The 17,736-nt window shown below is 38.2% G+C and overlaps 1 protein-coding gene across 1 annotated transcript in view; it reads left to right on the top strand.

The window, feature by feature from the left end:
- The window catches only part of tenm2b (teneurin transmembrane protein 2b), an 84,383-nt gene that overhangs the window by 12,730 nt on the left and 53,917 nt on the right, over positions 1-17,736 (top strand). The gene's annotated exons all lie outside the window — the stretch shown is intronic.

The raw sequence follows: 17,736 nt of genomic DNA, 5'->3' as shown, positions 1-17,736 counted from the left end.
ACAAATACACCAAAAGATTCCTGCTAGGGTTTCTCAGATTCCTTTTTTGGAAAACTATAGAGCTATTATCCATTTTTATTGGCTGCATATAATGATGTGTGATGTGGATAAACATGCTTTCTAGTTGTCGTTATAGTCATTAATGATCTTTTACCTGTGTATTATGTTCTAATAAAGGGAATGGTATTGTCATTTTTTTTTTTTTTTTTTTTTTATCTGAATAGAAAATTCTATAATACAAATTATATTATTAAGATTATATAAAAATAATAAATAAAAATGAATAATTATTAACTGTTTAATATGTTATAATTTATTTAAACATATATATTTAAATATATTATGTTATAATTTCATTTGATTTCATAAATTATATGAAATAAGATCATATATATATTTGTTTTGTGATTAATGATACTATAATAATAATTATACATTTGCCAGTACGCGACAAATGCCAGTCTCCCTTCTCTGCAGAATGCCATACATCCGCTAAACCAATCACAGCGCACCATTCCACGCATTGTAAACCATAACGGCGACGCTTTAAATACACCCGGCTTCCTAGTTTTTCTTATCTACGTTGTACTTTTCGATCAACAAACAAACACAAAAATGAATCATTTTGACGGCATTGATGAACCTGTGGTGGTTTCTGCGGTGGGTAAGAAACGTAAGGCATCGAAATCGAATCATTTACGTGAGGAGATTAAGAAGACGAGGCACTCGGGAGGAGGAAAAATGCCGGCTGTTGCTTGTTCTCACACGACAGCATCAAACTTCTGTCACGCTGACACATTGACCCCAGGGGATCTTTTGAAAAATGTTCAATTGTTTTATTCAAAGTCAGTGAAAACCGAGCAGGACCAAGCCATTTTACAGCTGATCGCCGTCAAAAAAGTTCAGCGGCGACGTCCCAAGGGTGACATCAGCAGCGATATGCAGAAGAATAGGGAGGTCACACTCACAATCGAATACCATTTGCTGATTGAAGATCATCTGACACAGATGTTATATTAATGCAAGGGATGTATGCACAAGACAACAAATTCAGTGCGTTAAAAATGTATGTGATTTTTATTCATTGATTAAAACTTGAAGCAGAACTCTGGCATTACTCAACCCATAGCCCAGTTGAGCAAGGTCACTGTGAGCTATTGATAGCTATTCCTTTCCCCATCAATAGGTTGTGGTGACCTTGCTCAACAGGGCTATGGGTTGAATAAAATCTTTAAAAAAATCTTTTAGGCCTACAAGTGGTATAAAATTGATACTATAATATGTGAATCTTCTTTACAGTGTTCTTAATATGACAAAGTACTGTAAGTGTTTTTGTCTGTGAAACTTACTAAAAATATAATAATAATATTATTATACTAATAAACTTACTTTGTGTATTTTCAACAGTTTCAATATGAACAATAACTTTTATATTGATTCAATGGATTAATTGCATTTTGAAAAAAAAAATTTGTCATGGATTTATTGCATTTGGCGGGGAGGAAATGATCGTTTTTTTATAATAAGTCTTTGAAAATCAAAATCTGCATTTGAATTTGTTATGTTATTATAACCTAAAAGTGCTATGTGAAAGTTTGAAACAGAAAATAGTGGTTTTCATCTTGCCACTTTCTTGGTAAAGAAAACACATTTTTACTCAAATTAATCAAAATGGATTTATTGCGTTTTGGAACCAAACTCTTCACATATATATATATATATATATTTTTTTTTTTTGGATTTTGGAAATAGATTTTTAGAATTATATTTTGGCAATCACTGCATGTAATTAGTCCCTGGTCTACAGGGCACAGACACAAACGACGCAGACTCTTATCACCCACCCTTCTAGAGACCCTCAACGAGCACTTAGTCACAGCCTGTCGCACTCACACACACTGGATTGTGTCTGCTGGGTCTCTGTGGGTTGTACTTGTGTTTATTTACTGTGTAGTATAGGGTATCTTTTCTTGCAGGACTGGAGGGTTGCTCCCCTTGACTCAACAATACTCTCCTCTATTGCTGAATGCACTATTTATGAGACACGCACTCTTTTCGTGTCTATTTCTTGTTCTCTTTCTGTCTCTCTCTCTCTCTCTCTCTCTTTTTCGGTTCCCATCCCCCTATCGTTCAGATGTTTTATTCACCAGGTGCTCCGATACACACCACAGACCAGTTTCTTTAGTACCCCACCCAGCACCACGCTGTGTGTCCAATACCGTGTCAGCATATGCGTTCACTCCACAGAATCCATGAACACGTATAAACACACATTCGCACACACTCCACGTCCATCAGCACCAGTCTCTGTCTATCTCCACAGATACCTTCCTCTCTCTGTCTCTCTGTCGCTCTCTCCCATAAAAAAAACTGACACTCACTTTCAGATGAAGCAAGCACCGCCTGAAAAATAGGTCATGCGATGGCACGCATGCAAAACAGGGCTGCAACGGCGAGCACGGGATACGAGAAGTTCTGCTTTGAATGCTAGAGTGCTAGCAGGAGAGAGAAACGAGGCCATATGGTGACAGATTGGTTGAGAGTCACAGAAAGTGAGGAATGTGCAGCTGTCACATGAAATAGAGCGTCTTAGTGGTCGGGATTTTGTAGCCGAGGGGACCGCAGGTGGAGCAGGCAAAAGTTCGGAAGGAGTTTTTACCACCGACACGCAGCTGCATCACAGTTTTGAGCGGCTGCAGGTTTGCTTCTTCAATATTCCCCATGCACACACAGGCAAATGCACTCTCAGATCCTTCAAACGTATCAAGCTGCCTCCAGACGTTGGATGGACTACCCACAATCCCCTGACACTTCAAAGCTCTATCCTTGGCTGGCAGATTAGAATGACTTCTTTCAGGGCATATGGACGTGACCTCCAACAGCCTCTACCTCATATTGCTTTGTCTGTTAGACAGCCCTGTCTGCCACAAAGTGCAAACCCAGCACTTCTCACGACAGTTTAATGAGATAAATACCATTGGGTATTTACAGAGGCAGTTTAGAGCTACTCTAGCTCTGCTATCTTTTTGTAGTGGAGAGTCGGTGGGGTGATTTGACCCACTATTTAATGCTGCTGTCTGACCTGTGGCTGTTTGGACTTGTGAAGCTAACCTTTAAAAAAAACAGTTAGCAAATAAACTAAAATGTTTAAAAAATAAAATACATGCAATATAACAAAATATAAACTCATTTAAAAATATAAAAAGAAACAAGCTGCTAACAAAAAGTTGCTGACTGACTTAGTGCATAAATAATACATAAATAGTGAGTATTTACATTTAGTCATTTAGCAGACGCCTTTGTCCAAAGCGACTTACAAATGAGGACTGAAGCAAGAGTCATCGTGAAGAGGCAAAAACAACACAAGAAGTGCTCAAAATACAAAGGTCAGGAATTGCTCATAGTAGCATAAGCCAGACAAGGGAGGATTAAAGGAAAAGGACATTTTTGGTAAATTTTTTTTTTTTTACAGTGTCCTTGATACATATGTTACATGTATTTACCATAGTAATAACAGAAAATGATGCATAATTACATGCAACTAACCCTCAACTAAATCCTAATCTTACCATAACCCTATATTAAGTACATGTAGTTAATTAATATTACTCAGTACTTAAATGTATAATTACACTGTAACAATGACACCCTAAAATAAAGTGTAACCAAATTTATATATATATTTTTTTATTATTATTATTATTCTTTTTTATGAGGTTAAGTGTTCACGGAAGAGATGAGTTTTCAGTTGTCTTTTGAATGTTGTCAGGGATTCTGCATTCCGGATGAGGGTGGGGAGAGCATTCCACCGGCATGGAACCGTGAATGAGAATGTTCTGGAGAGTGATTTTGTGGCTCTCTGTGATGGTACCACGAGACGTCGCTCATTGACCGATCGTAGGCTTCTGGTAGGGATGTAGACTCGTAGGAGCGAGTGAAAGTAGGAGGGAGCTGACCCTGTGATAGATCTGTAAGCAAGCGTCAATGTCTTGAACTCGATGCGAGCAGCGAGTGGTAGCCAGTGCAGAGAGATGAACAGTGGAGTGACGTGGGGCCTTTTGGGCTCGTTGAAGACGAGACGAGCTGCAGCGTTCTGATTCATTTGTAGAGGTTTAGTTGCACATGATGGAAGTCCAGCCAGAAGAGCATTGCAGTAATCAAGCCTAGAAATGGCCAGGGCCTGGACTAAAAGTTGTGTTGCATGCTCAGTTAGGAAAGGCCTGATCTTCCTGATGTTGTGCAGTGCAAACCTGCATGATCGAGCTGACCTTGACTGGGTGATTGATGATGAATCTGGCTGGATAGTGAAGTCGTGCTGCAAAGACGGATTTGCAGGGAGGACGAGAAGCTCAGTTTTTGCCAGGTTGAGCTGCAGGTGATGTTCCTTCATCTATGCCGAGATGTCCGCCAGACAGTTTGAGATACATGCAGCTACTGTGGGATCATCTGGTTGAAATGAGAGGAAGAGCTGTGTGTCATCAGCATAGCAATGGTAAAAGAACCATGTGCCTGTATGATGTGTCCCAGTGATGTGGTGTAAATGGAGAAGAGGAGGAGTCCAAGAACTGAACCCCGAGGAATCCCTGTGGTCAGTTGATGTGCTTTGGATACCTCGCCTCTCCATGCGACCCTGAGGGACCTACCTGTGAGATAGGACTCAAACCAGTGGATGGAAGTTCCTGTGATGCCCAGTGACAGATCCAGGAGAATAAGAACTGATCATTTGGAAGCAGCTTTTGCGATCCGCAGGGCTTATGTGACCGACAGTAATGCCGTCTCGTTGTATGCCCTTTCTTGAAGCCAGATTGGTTGACATCCAGCTGGTTGTTCAGAGACAGTAAAGATGAAAGCAACTCGTTCAAGTGTTTTCGCAATGAATGGTAGGAGAGAGACAGGTCTGTAATTCTCTACAAGTGATATGTTTAATGTTGTTTTTTTAAGCAGTGGAGTTACCCGAGCCAGCTTGAATGCTGTAGGGAAAATGCCAGTATGGAGGGATGAGTTGATGATGTGTGTGAGTGCTGGTAGAAGTGTGGGAGAGATGGCTTGTAGAAGGCATGAGGGGATAAGGTCTAGAGGGCAGGTGGTAGGATGACTGGAGAGGATAAGTTTAGATGCTTCTTCCTCGGTTAATGGGGAGAAGGAGGAGAGAGTTTTGGCTGTGGGAGAGGATGATCTGGGTTTCCTGTGTGTGTGTACCTGAGAACTGACTGTTAGTTGTTGTTTTGTTGGTGAAGAAGTTAGCAAAATCATCAGCAGTTAAAGAGGAGGTGGGAGGTGGGTGGTGGAGGTGGACAGAGGAGAGAGTTGAATGTCTTGAAAAGTGTTTGTGTGTTAGAGGCGCTGTTGATCTTGTTGTGGAAATATGAAGATTTTGCAGCATGAACATCAACAGTAAAGGAAGAGAGCAGAGATTAATACATACTCAGGTCAGATGTGTCTTTTGATTTGTGCCATTTCCTCTCTGCTGCCCTGAGTTTGGTCCAGTGTTCACAAAGAACCTCAGATAACCAGGGGTTAGAGGGAGTAGCGCGTGCTGGCCTGGAGGAGAGAGGGCAGATATTGTCTAAAGAAAAAGTTAAAAATGATCATAAGATATCCGTTGCGGTATTTACATCCAGAGATGAGATTTGTGATGGTAGGGAGAAATTGAGCGCAGGTCTCGTCTAAAAGTAACTGGTAGGGGGGTTGGTGGTGCATGGGTAGTGAGTTGTAGATTGAAAGTAATGAGGAAATGATCTGCTTCTACTGCTGCTGTCCCCACCCTTGCAATTAGCACAGCAAAAGCAAATATCCTGAAAATGGGAGAAATCATTTAAGTGATTTCTTAAGTATGATGTTATGGTCACTTAAAGAAAACTAGTTCTGAAAAACTAGTTCCACTCAAAGTTTACTATTGTTACAGTTAAAAGTGTGCTTTTATACACTAAAAAGTGGGCCAATTTAATCCCCATCTCCATCATGACAAGTTTCCTCAAGATATATTGTGTAATACCTGTTAACATGCTCAGATAGAGCTTGAAAAATCCACCTCTGCACGCAAATATTTAAAAAGGACTCAAATGTGAAAATATTCATAGCGACATAACAGAAATGCAACAAAGTTTATATATATTCTATGGTGACCGGGAGGGGACATGTTAGGTTAATTAGTTAGTTGACCTAATTAGTTAATTAGGTTAGTTTTGTTGCAGCCACAATATATTAATTTGTGGGAATGTCATATTAACTCTTGGGGACGTGATAATAAGTCATGGCCACGAGACCATTTTGTCGAAGTAACAACATCCTTATGTCGTGGCCATGTGATGTGTCGTGGCCTCAAGATCCTATGTTGAGGGAACGATATATAGGATCTCGATATATTCTCACATCTATTTCTCACATAAACTCAAAACTTAACAAATACAGACTCAGACTCAAGAAAAAGACTCCATAACCAAGACTCCAACCAACATAACACAACATTAAAGGTTGTATCAGCGACAGGGGTGGGTGTCTGTGATTGGTTGGAACACTATTTATTTTGGTTTTGAGTGGTTGGTGAAACCAACTGTTTTTGTGTGCAGATCTCAGAGCCTAGGCTGCCTACAGAGACGCGTTTTTTTGAAGGCATGCTTATGGGGCGGGTAGCTAGCGGATCGTTAGGAAAGATTAGATGAATGTGATCATTTATGTTTGGGCCTGAAATCGCTGATACAACCTTTAAGAACTGACAAAGACTGAACTAGACACAGGGCTTAAATACACAAACAAACCGGAGAGCTAACAAGATAAGACGAGACACACCTGAACAGAACTAACTAATCGATATGTAACCATAGAAACAATAAGGCAGGGGCGGAGGAAGACTAAACTGAACTAATAAACAGATAATCAGACAGACAAGAACAGAAATCAAAACAGACTGCCAATGTGACACCTATAATAATATTTATTTTTAATTATGAATGACAAAATAAGGGCGGAATTAAGAAATTGTTATATTAAGCTATATTATAGCCTATAATATTGTGCGCAGTGTTGCCTATAAACATCATTCGAATTAAGTTATGATGTTATTATCAATAAAAGTTTAAAGAATATGTAAGAACATTAAATAATATTGAAGGGTAAAATAAATCAAATACATAACAATGAATACAATTTTAACCAATGAATAAAAAATAACAATAATATATTATTATTATTATTATTGGTTACACTTTTTATTCATAATAAAAATATTTAAAAATGATCAGTGAATGGATATAAAAGACTGTTGGTAAAAATATTTTACAGTCCTTCCAGAAAAGTTTTTTTGTGATTGTTGTAGGCAATAATCCTTGATTATGCGGCACGTTTTATTAAAAGATGTGATGGAATATGCAGGATATTTATGCAATTTTATGCGATGAAATTGCGAGAACTTGCAAAAATTGCGGGAAATTGCAAAAACTGATTTTGTTTGATCAAAAAGAGAAAAAAAAGTGATTCCCCCAACACCCTGTTCTCACTTGGCTACTACTTTAATGTAAAGAGTCATTTCTTATTACTTTCTATGATGATAAGCAAGCATACTACATCACAGAAAGTGCTGGGAATATTTAAGTTCTCATCTTGTTTTATTTCAGACCTTAATAAACACGTGGCTCAAACTTACAAAACATTGATGAGTCAAACAAGTTCTGTAGATTTACAAAAGGAATATGCTACAACTTAAAAATGAATAAATAAAATATAAAAAAATAAAATGTGTGCTTCCTGTTTTACAGAGGTAGCTATACAAAACAGACATCTTCTGTTAGTGCGTAAATTTACATACTACTAGTATACTTACAACTGTAATAACGTCACTTCATAACGTTCCCATGGCAACAGGGGAAAATGGCTGCTCTTGTGTGAAGCAAACGCAACATTTTTCAACTTTCTACTAATATATATGTGATTTTTTTGCAACGAAAATGCGGGGATTATGAAATCGGCAATTTATACGCCGAAAGTGCGGCGTATTTGAAAAAATGCGGTCCCCGCATAAATATACGGACTTTGGCTGATTATGCATTGAATTATGCTACCGCATAATCACGTTTTTCTGGAGGGACTGCTTTTATAAGGCATATTCTTTTAACATTTATTGATAACAAACTTCATTCGAATGCTGTCTAGGCACCATCGCACACAACACAATATAGTAGGCAATATGTTAATAATATGCTTGTCATTTCTTTGTGCCGGTCAGTCTCACAATTGGACCTTATTATGCACATTTTCCTAAGTGTATTGGTCCAAATGAACAGACTCTGTGACGACCGTTCCTGGTTTTGCTGGGTTTCAGCAGCACAGAGGGGAAACTCCAGATGCTCGAAGGTTTGAAAAAATGCAAGCTCACTGTGCAAGACTAATTATCTTATGAAATATGATCTCCATCGTTATCTCCCGTCAGTGCATAAAAAATGGCCCAGTTCTGAGGAACAGCAGAGGGAAGAAACTTTTTTTACTCAAACTGTTTTCCTCCGGGACGTCACACCACCATCAAAATCTCAACCGAGCGTTAGCATGAGTGTGTGTTAATAGCGCAGCATCAGAGTGCACTGAACACTTGAGCTCTGGGAACTCTCCTCCATAGCCTTGAGATTTAAGGCTCCTTTTCAGGAAGCTCAGTATTTATCTGGGCCTGCTATAGAGACAGAGCCCAATTAGAGGTGGTTTACTTGGCCTAAAACTCCTGCAGTGCCCCCCTGAGCTGGAGCTAATGACGGTGTGCTCCATCTTAGTGGACGGAAATGGGAGACGATTCTCTATTAGGCGTCAGGGAAGAGGTTGTGTGTCTGCCTGCTGTCTCTTCCTTTTCTTTTCCCCTTCTATTGCTCTCCCCGTGGGCTTGTTTGAAACACCGGTGTCATTTCTCTCACTTGTTCTGCACATGACTTGTCATCCACTAACAGGCCTCGAACTTCTCCACAGAAAAATAGAAGAAATTCTTGCCTCTCCTGCTCTGAATCTCAGCTATCACTTACTGTTTTTGTGCGTCGCCAGATATAATCGGCGGAATCATTTGGAATCTGCATACGTTTTGCACAGATTTTTGGGGGAAATCTTTGCAGAGAATTAAACATGGTAAAATGTGTTAAGCTGAGAGTTCTAAATGTTCAGTGGATGCAGAAAATATATACTCTACTGTTTAAAAGTTTGGTGTTGGGTAAGATTTTTTTATGTTTTTAAAAGAAGTCTCTTATGCCAACCAATATAATATTGTGAAATATTACAATTTCAAATAACTGTTATCTATTTTATTATATTTTAAAATGTAATTTATTCATGTGATGGCAAAGCTGAATTTCCCCAGTTTCTCATGATCCTAGAGAAACCATTCTAATATGTTGATTTGCAGCTCAAGAAATTTCTTATCATTATTATAAATGTAGAAAACAGTAATATTTTTGTGGAAACAGTGGTATTTTTTTCAGGATTTTTTAATGAATAGAAAGTTCAAAAGATCAGCATTGTTTGAAATAGAAATATTTTGTAACATTATGAAGTCACATTTTATCAATTTAATGCATCCTTGCTGTAAAAAATATAAATATTACTGACATCACTAATAACTAAATATTTAATAATAAAATGATTGTATAATTTAAAAATCTTTTAATATCACTGTGCATGTATTAATTCTGTCTTTTATTGGAGTTGTGGTTTACATCTGTGCTGATGAACTGTGTGATGTTGTTTTGTACTTGAAATGCATTTCAGACTTACTTGAACTGCTGTTTTTTTCCTCACTCTCAATGACCAGAGTGTGGACGCTTCAATTCTCACATGGTACAAAAAGGAGATCCGTTGTGCGACATTATTTTCATAAGTGGATGGGAATCACTCTTATCTAGACACTTCACTAGCTGGAGATGGTTGACAATAAAGTGGACAGGATGTAACAGCCTCAGCGGTTTGCAACTCAGAGGTTTCTGAATGCTGCCACTGCATCTTATATTGGGGACAATGGTAGATCGATGTGCTGTAAGAGAGTCTCCAATGAGTCCTTTCAATGTATCTCAACATAAAACCATTTTTGGTTGGCTGGGATTCCTGGAGGCATTTATCATATTTTGAGTGTGGAAATAAACAGCAGACTTGCCTCTATGAAAAGACAATATATTTTGGATGCTACATGCAAACAGTAAAGGACCTTGGCCCTGTTAAAAATGTTGAACACCAAACCAGTGGCTTCGTCACTGATTCGGAAATCCCAATTAAGTGGAATGTTTTGGACAGTTCGGACTGTTTATATATTTGTGTGGAATACTAATTCACCTTGAGAGATGTTTGTGTTTGTTTGCATTCTCTGTTAAATCTCATGTTTGCTTGTTAATTGCTCTGGACCTTTCCTCTTCTCCCACAGGAGGAGAGAAAAGGTGTTTACTGTGAAAGTGAGAATTTTTGCGGCTTTGCCTTGCTTTTGCTTATTGCCATGTTTCTCGGTCGTGCTCTGTTTGCGCTTGTTGGTGTGGATGGTTTGCTGGTGAGATGTCCCAGTAGGGCAAGCGTTCTCTGATTGGCTCGCTGTTGTTCTTTTGCTAACACAAGTTAGCAAGTTTTTATTTATTTTTTACAAATAAAAATGTGCAAAAACTTGACATTGTTAAAAGTTTCAGAAGTAATTATAAGCATCATGTGTTACAACAGGGACCTTTCAAATTCACTGTGATGAATAAGCTCTAGGAATTCATATTCTGGCATAAACCGTGATAAACATAAAATAATGTAAAAAAATACATATAATATTGAGGAATTAATGTGATTTTATGTTGGAAGTTGAAAAGGCATTAAGCAGTAACACTTCAGCTTTGAAACCAATTTGTGCATAGATTATCTATCTACTGTATCTATCTATCTATCTATCTATCTATCTATCTATCTATCTATCTATCTATCTATCTATCTATCTATCTATCTATCTATCTATCTATCTATCTATCTATCTATCTATCTATCTGTCTGACTCTATCTATCTATATGTCTATATGTCTGTCTGACTCTATCTATCTATCTATCTATCTATCTATCTATCTATCTATCTATCTATCTATCTATCTATCTATCTATCTATCTATCTATCTATCTATCTATCTATCTATCTATCTATCTATCTATCTATCTATCTGTCTGTCTGTCTGTCTGTCTGTCTGTCCATCTGTCCGTCCCGTGTATATGTTTAATGCAATATAATCTTCAAACCTTCTAGTGAAAAAAGAATAAGATGGAGCATCAATTAATTTACCTTTTGTATGCCGTTTTACTGTTAGTGTCCATCAGTTAGCTTTCCGTCACACATGTGATAACCACAGGGTATGTCCTGTTTGTCTTTGTATGTGTGCTCATTAATCAATATGTGTGTGAACTGAACCTAAGTGTTGTTTCCATTACCTTGTAGATGCAGTTCAGGGATTAATGACTGTGGGCCACAATATGAATATTTTGCTACAATAACACTTTTATTGGTTGCTTTTTTGTCCCTCCTTTTCGGTATTTCTCCATTTCTCCATCTCCGTCTCACTTTCACAAATCTCTCCCCTTCTCTTCTTCCACGGCAGTGTAATGTAATTTGAGGGTTTGAGGGTTGACACTTTTAAGGCGTATTTTAAGTTGATTTATCACATGTCTGTCAAACCATATGATGAAATATGTTTGGACCTCAAATAATTCTAGAACATTATCAAAGTACGACAAAGTTTCATATTCTGTGCATTGTGTTATTAAGCTAGATTGGTAAAAAGATTGTCTGTTTGTTTTCAGACGAATCGTAAAGGCTTGAATGAGTTACTTGAGCCAGAGCTTGTCCACAGATGACCGTGTCTGCCCAGTGAGATTGCACTGTTTAGAGCAAGGCCACACACACACAGTAAAGGCAGTGGAGGAGGGAATGACAGATTTTCTCTATACCCACTTCACTGCTCTCATCCAGCTCATATGAAAAACACAGTTCAAACTCAGCCACTTATTCTGCTGTGAATTCGAACCATAGCTGTGCAGGAACCTGACTGCCATTTCACAACCTGTTACTTCTTCCCAGCACTGAAATGAGCAGCAGGAACCGAATGCAGAAAAGATTTTAAAGAACAACTCTCAATTTATTTCCTCAACCTTGCCTTTCCAAAGGATAGGATTTTCTTCTGTGGAACAGAAAAGATGTTCAGAAGACTGTTCACGCTGCTCTTTTCCATAAAGTTAAAGAATACAGTGACCAATACACTCATATATATATGAAGAGTTCAGATGCAAAAGCCTCTAAGTGCCATCTGAAATTTTCTTCTAGAATGATGATTTTTATAAAGCTTGTATATTTAAGTGAAGTAATTTCACTTAAATAACAATTAATAGGTAATTTGCATTGCCATTTAAGTGAAATTATTTAACTTAAATATACGAGCTTGATAAAAATGATCATTCTAGAAGAAAATTTCAGATGGCACTTAGAGGCTTTTGCATCTGAACTCTTCATATATATATATATATATATATATATATATATATATATATATATATATATATATATATATATATATATATATATACACACACAGTCTCAGTCATATTGACCACTTTAATATATTTATAGTGATTTTTCCTTTTGGAGCTTGACAGCTCATCACTTCATTCCTTTATTGTATTAAAAAAAAAAATCTAAAACCGTTGGGTTCTAAGGAAAAAGAAAGTCAAACGACATACACTAAACTTTTTTTAAAAAGAAATTAATTATATTATTCAGCAAGGACAAAGGTGACAGGACAGGCATTTATAATATAATTTCTATTTCAAATAAATGCTGTCCTGTTCTTTCTATTCATCAAAGAAACTTAAATATTAAGCAGCACAACTGTTTTCAGCATTGATAATGATCTGAAATGTTTCTTGAGCAGCAAATCAGCATATTAGGATGATTTCTGAAGTATCATGTGACACTGAAAACTGAAGTAATGATGCTGAAAATTCAGCTTCGCCATCACAGGAAGAAATTGCATTTTAAAATATAATAAAACAGAAAACAGTTATTTTAAATTGTAATAATTTCTCAATATTACTGTTTTGCTGTATTTTTGATCAAATAAATACAGCCTTGTTCAGCATAAGATAATTCTTTTTAAAATATATATTTTTTTAAACACACTGACCACTTTTGATTGGTAGTGTATTTGACATGAAGGTGAGTAAATGTGATGCGATCTAGGAAAACCCGTCGGATGTCGCGATGGGCCGTTTTCAGTAAATTCAAAAATAGTTTGGATGTCAGTTTTTTTGTCAAATTTTTTTTTTCATTAAATTATTATTCTATAACATCTTTTCTCTTATCTCTGAAAATATCTTGGCAAAATTCCCTTGTTTAGTGCAGAAAAACAGTGATTTATAGTGTCAAGCTGAAAATACTCTGGGCCCTATTTTAACGATCTGAAACGCAAGTGTCAAAGCGCAAAGCGCAAGTAACTTTGTGGGCGGGTCTTGGGCGCTGTTGCTATTTTCCCGGCGGGATAAATGACTCTTGCGCCCGACGCAAATCTAAAAGGGGTTGGTCTGAAGTAGCTTCATTACTCATAGGTGTGGTTTGGGCGTAACGTGAAATTAACCAATCAGAGCGACATCTCACATTCCCTTTAAGAGCAGGCGCGTTTTTTCTAAGCGGATTCCTATTATAACGGCAGATTTGCCAGGCGCACGACAGGAGCGGTTCACAGCCGAGGAGACCGACGTCCTCGTCACGGCCGTAAAACACAGAGAAGTGACATTGGGGATGGAGAAACAAACACACCCAAATTAGCTTCGGTTAAACAGGCGTATGATAATTTGGGCGTATGATTAAATGTGTAAGCTAGATTTATGCCTATTTTATTTTCACATCTTCATGAACACAACAATGATTTCCCTCGTGTATTAATATGAATAAATGAATGAAATCTTTATTTCGAACAATTAAAAAATAAATTAAACCAAAGACAGCAACACATTAAATATCCATCAATAAAAATAAAACAAAATCAAGAAAAACAAAATTATTATTTTTTTTTTTTTGCATAATAATCACACTGTTCGAAAAGGGATACGTAGAAGCCCTAGGCTTATCAAGACCTACAAGACCTAATATTTTTCCTAGTAATAATGTATGATTTGCAAAAATGAAAACGGCTGCTTCTGTGTAGATGAGAGCTTCAAATTGTAACGCGCGTTGTGCACACGCTACATTGATTATGGCCAAGCATGCGCCCTTAAAATAGCATGAATAACATAAGCAACGCGCCACTGACTTTAGACTAGGTTTTTCCTGGTCACTGGCGGAATTGTTTTCTAAACCTGCAAAATAGCATGAGGGAACGTTTGCGCCGGAACACGCCTCCTCTTTGCGCTGAACCGCCCCAGGGAGCGCAAGTGTATTTGCTAGTTAACCGACGTGCATCTGTGGAGGGAAAAGTCCGCTTTGCGCGGGTGCAAAATAGGAATGATACATGCGTCAGTGTACAAAGTCAATTGCGCTGGGTGCAAGATAGGGCCCTCTTTCTCTAATGCATTTTTCTCTAAAGCCCGGCAGAGGTGAAAAAAAAAAAAAAAAAAAAAACAATCGCCATATATCCACCTGTCCGTCTCTTAACACTACAAAGATAGTTTACCTATAAAATAAACCAGATAACATGTACAGTGAATGTGTATTAGTGCGCATTTCGCGCCAAGCCTGTTTAAACTATAACGTCACGCAGTTTTATAACAATCGCGTCCTGACGGTGACAATTATTTAAACCTGTTTTTCTCAAAATTCCGTTCCAGAAAATCATAGCGATCGGCCGAATTCAGATAAACATAACTTTTGATAAAACATAACCTATGATAAAAATAAAAACAGATTTGGAAAGGGCTTGATACCAGCTTCCATATGATATCAAAACCTGTGATAGGTAAAATTTCACCATGTGGTGGGTTTTCCCAGATCGCATCACAAATGGTGTCACATGTTATTCTAGACTGTTAAAGGGGTCATATAATGGTACATGCACTTTTACAAGTTGATTGTACTGAAATGTGTGTTGGCAGTGCCTGTACACAACCATAATAAAATGATAAAAATCCATCCAGTGTTTTTTTTTTTTAATCTTCTTATATGTTTTCCCCGTCTCAAATCAAGCCATCCTCCCACGATTGTTGATTGACAGCAGCGTTTCAACACAGACTAGGGGTGGCACGGTACATGAAAAAACATCCGAACCGTTCGGTTCGCTTGTCTCGGTTCGGTGCGCGTGTGCGTCGCGCGGTTTGCACGGTTCGACACATGCGCAATGTAGCCTCGTGCCCGTGCTAATACAATGCTAAATCATAAATCAGACATATGTAGAATTACATTACAATGTCCAGCAATCGATTTATATAGTACACTGAGTTTACCTAGACATTTAATGAGATCTACTCCACTATATGTTGTTTTTTTCATGTGAATAAATAGGCTACATAGATCGACTGTTCCACGTAGCCTAATGGTCCAGTGGCAGAACTTGCCAAGCGTATCAAAGGTTCTGAGTTCTAATCTGCGCTCGTATATATTTTTTTCTTTATCAAAACCGATTATGTTTATCAGCGGTTGTATATCAAGCAGGGACCGATTTGTATGAATTTTGTTTTATTATTTAATCGGAACGAGTAGCCTTGAGTCTCCTCAATGGATTGAAGCGCGCGTCCGAGTGATGAATGTGCGGCCGCTGCGGTGTGTGCGCGAGCCACGAGAACACTGTATCAGCACCACTGATCGCAACTGCAACGAGCACTTTGATCACTTGATTAAAAAAACACATTTCAGCGCTAAATTGCTTCTTATTTAACAAACGAATGAAACAAATACTTTGCTAGTTAACTGGAAATGTTTTATTTATTTGTATTGGTACACCCGTGCTGCAAGATAATATCAACCCTGGCAAAAAATGGTGGGGACATGTCCCGCCTATGATGACGAGACACGAGGATAAATTGACAAATAACGGTCCAACACAGCCCACGTAGCTCTACAGATGATGGACCTCCAGGGCCACTGAAAGTTTCCTCAGGGTGACTGCTCACTCATATTACTTCAGAATGGGAAATGAGAAGCTGCGTTTTGCAAACACACCCCATTTATGAAATAAATAAATAAATAATTAGATAATTCAGCTATATATCATATGCTGAAGTAAATTTTTGGAGTGTTAAAGATTAAAAGAAAAAACAACAACATGAACCGTACAGAACCGAAAACCGTGACCCTAAAACCGTGATACGAACCGAACCGTGGGTTTTGTGAACCGTGCCACCCCTAACACAGACCCGCCCTCGCTCGTGAGTGAGCTGTCAATCATAGTCCACTCGGACCGGCGCGGTCATTGTTGATACGCTGGAGCACTGTCTATGAGCAGAATGCCGTCTAAGCGATTGTGGTGTTCTGTTCTTGGGTATAATAAGGAACACAGCAGTCATTTTGATGTTCCTAAATCCGAACCGCTGAAGACGCAGTGGCTGAGTGTGTTTTCGAAGGGAATATTCCCCACGATCAACGTCAATGCTTTCATGTTTGCGCGAATCATTTCACACACCAGACTGCTTTACAAACGAGGGTCAGTAACGTTATAAAGCTGGTTTTGCTAAGAAGCTGCTCCTGAAAAAAGGATCGGTGCCAAATATTTGTGTTATATTAATATTTATATTAATCTTTGCAAATCGCTAGCATGCTTCACGATGAATGCGGCTGTTTACACTCAGATACATTACAGCATGTTTTCTATGTACGATGTTCTCAATATAATTCATAATCCCACGTTAATAATGAACAACGCGTTATGGTTATTGTGTTATTATTTCAAACGGTGTACGCACAGAACAGAGGGGCGGGGTGAGCAAAGCTCATTATCATTTAAAGACACATGCACTTAAACGGCGTGCTGAAAACAGAGCTGTTTTTGACCAGGTAAAATTAGTGTTTTCTTACAATACTAATGAGAATTTTTAATTAAAGTATATTACAAACTTTTAATTTAGACCCTAAAGAATCATATTAGCTTGTACAAAAATGGCATTATATGACCCCTTTAAGCAGGTTCAGCTCAGATCTAGCGATAGATTTGTTGCTGAGTTTTGCAGAACTGAGATGCTGGCCAGTGCTCATGGGTTGTTCTGGCTGTGGGCAGCAGGGAGCAGTTGGATGCCTAGCGGGGGGGCAACAGAGAGGCCTGGTGGAGTCTGACTGGACCTCCTGTCCCGAACAAGACACATGGACAAAGATCTGAGGCTGATTTAGCATAGGACCTCAGCCTGAGCCAAACCTAGTGCTCATCAAAGCTTCCTGGTCAACTGTCATCTGCTTTCATCCCCTTCCCATCTGCCCCCGTCCCCAAACACGCACACACACGTTACCCCTTTCAGCCCACCTTTGACTCTCTTCACCATGGCTTCCAGATCTGGCATTATTTGCAATAACATTGCCATCCACCTTATCATTTGACCTCTCATTTTATGTCTGATGGTCATAATCTTTTGAATTATAAAGGTTTGATGCAGTCCAAGGTGATTAGAACTGTGTTATTCAGCATCCTACTGAATCTTAGCAAGAACAGGGATTTAACAACAACAAAAATCAATTCTCTCTGCTGAGCAGTCGATTGGAGTTGTCTTTATGATGCATTCAGTCTACACTGCTAGTACACAAAGTAGTAGTCTAATGCCTAATACTTTTTAAATGGCCAGAGCTGTGTTAAA

Source organism: Rutilus rutilus (assembly GCF_951802725.1).
Source record: "Rutilus rutilus genome assembly, chromosome: 18".
NCBI lineage: Eukaryota > Metazoa > Chordata > Actinopteri > Cypriniformes > Leuciscidae > Rutilus > Rutilus rutilus.
The sequence above is the reverse complement of the archived record's forward strand: the minus strand, read 5'-3'. Positions and strand labels throughout refer to the sequence as shown.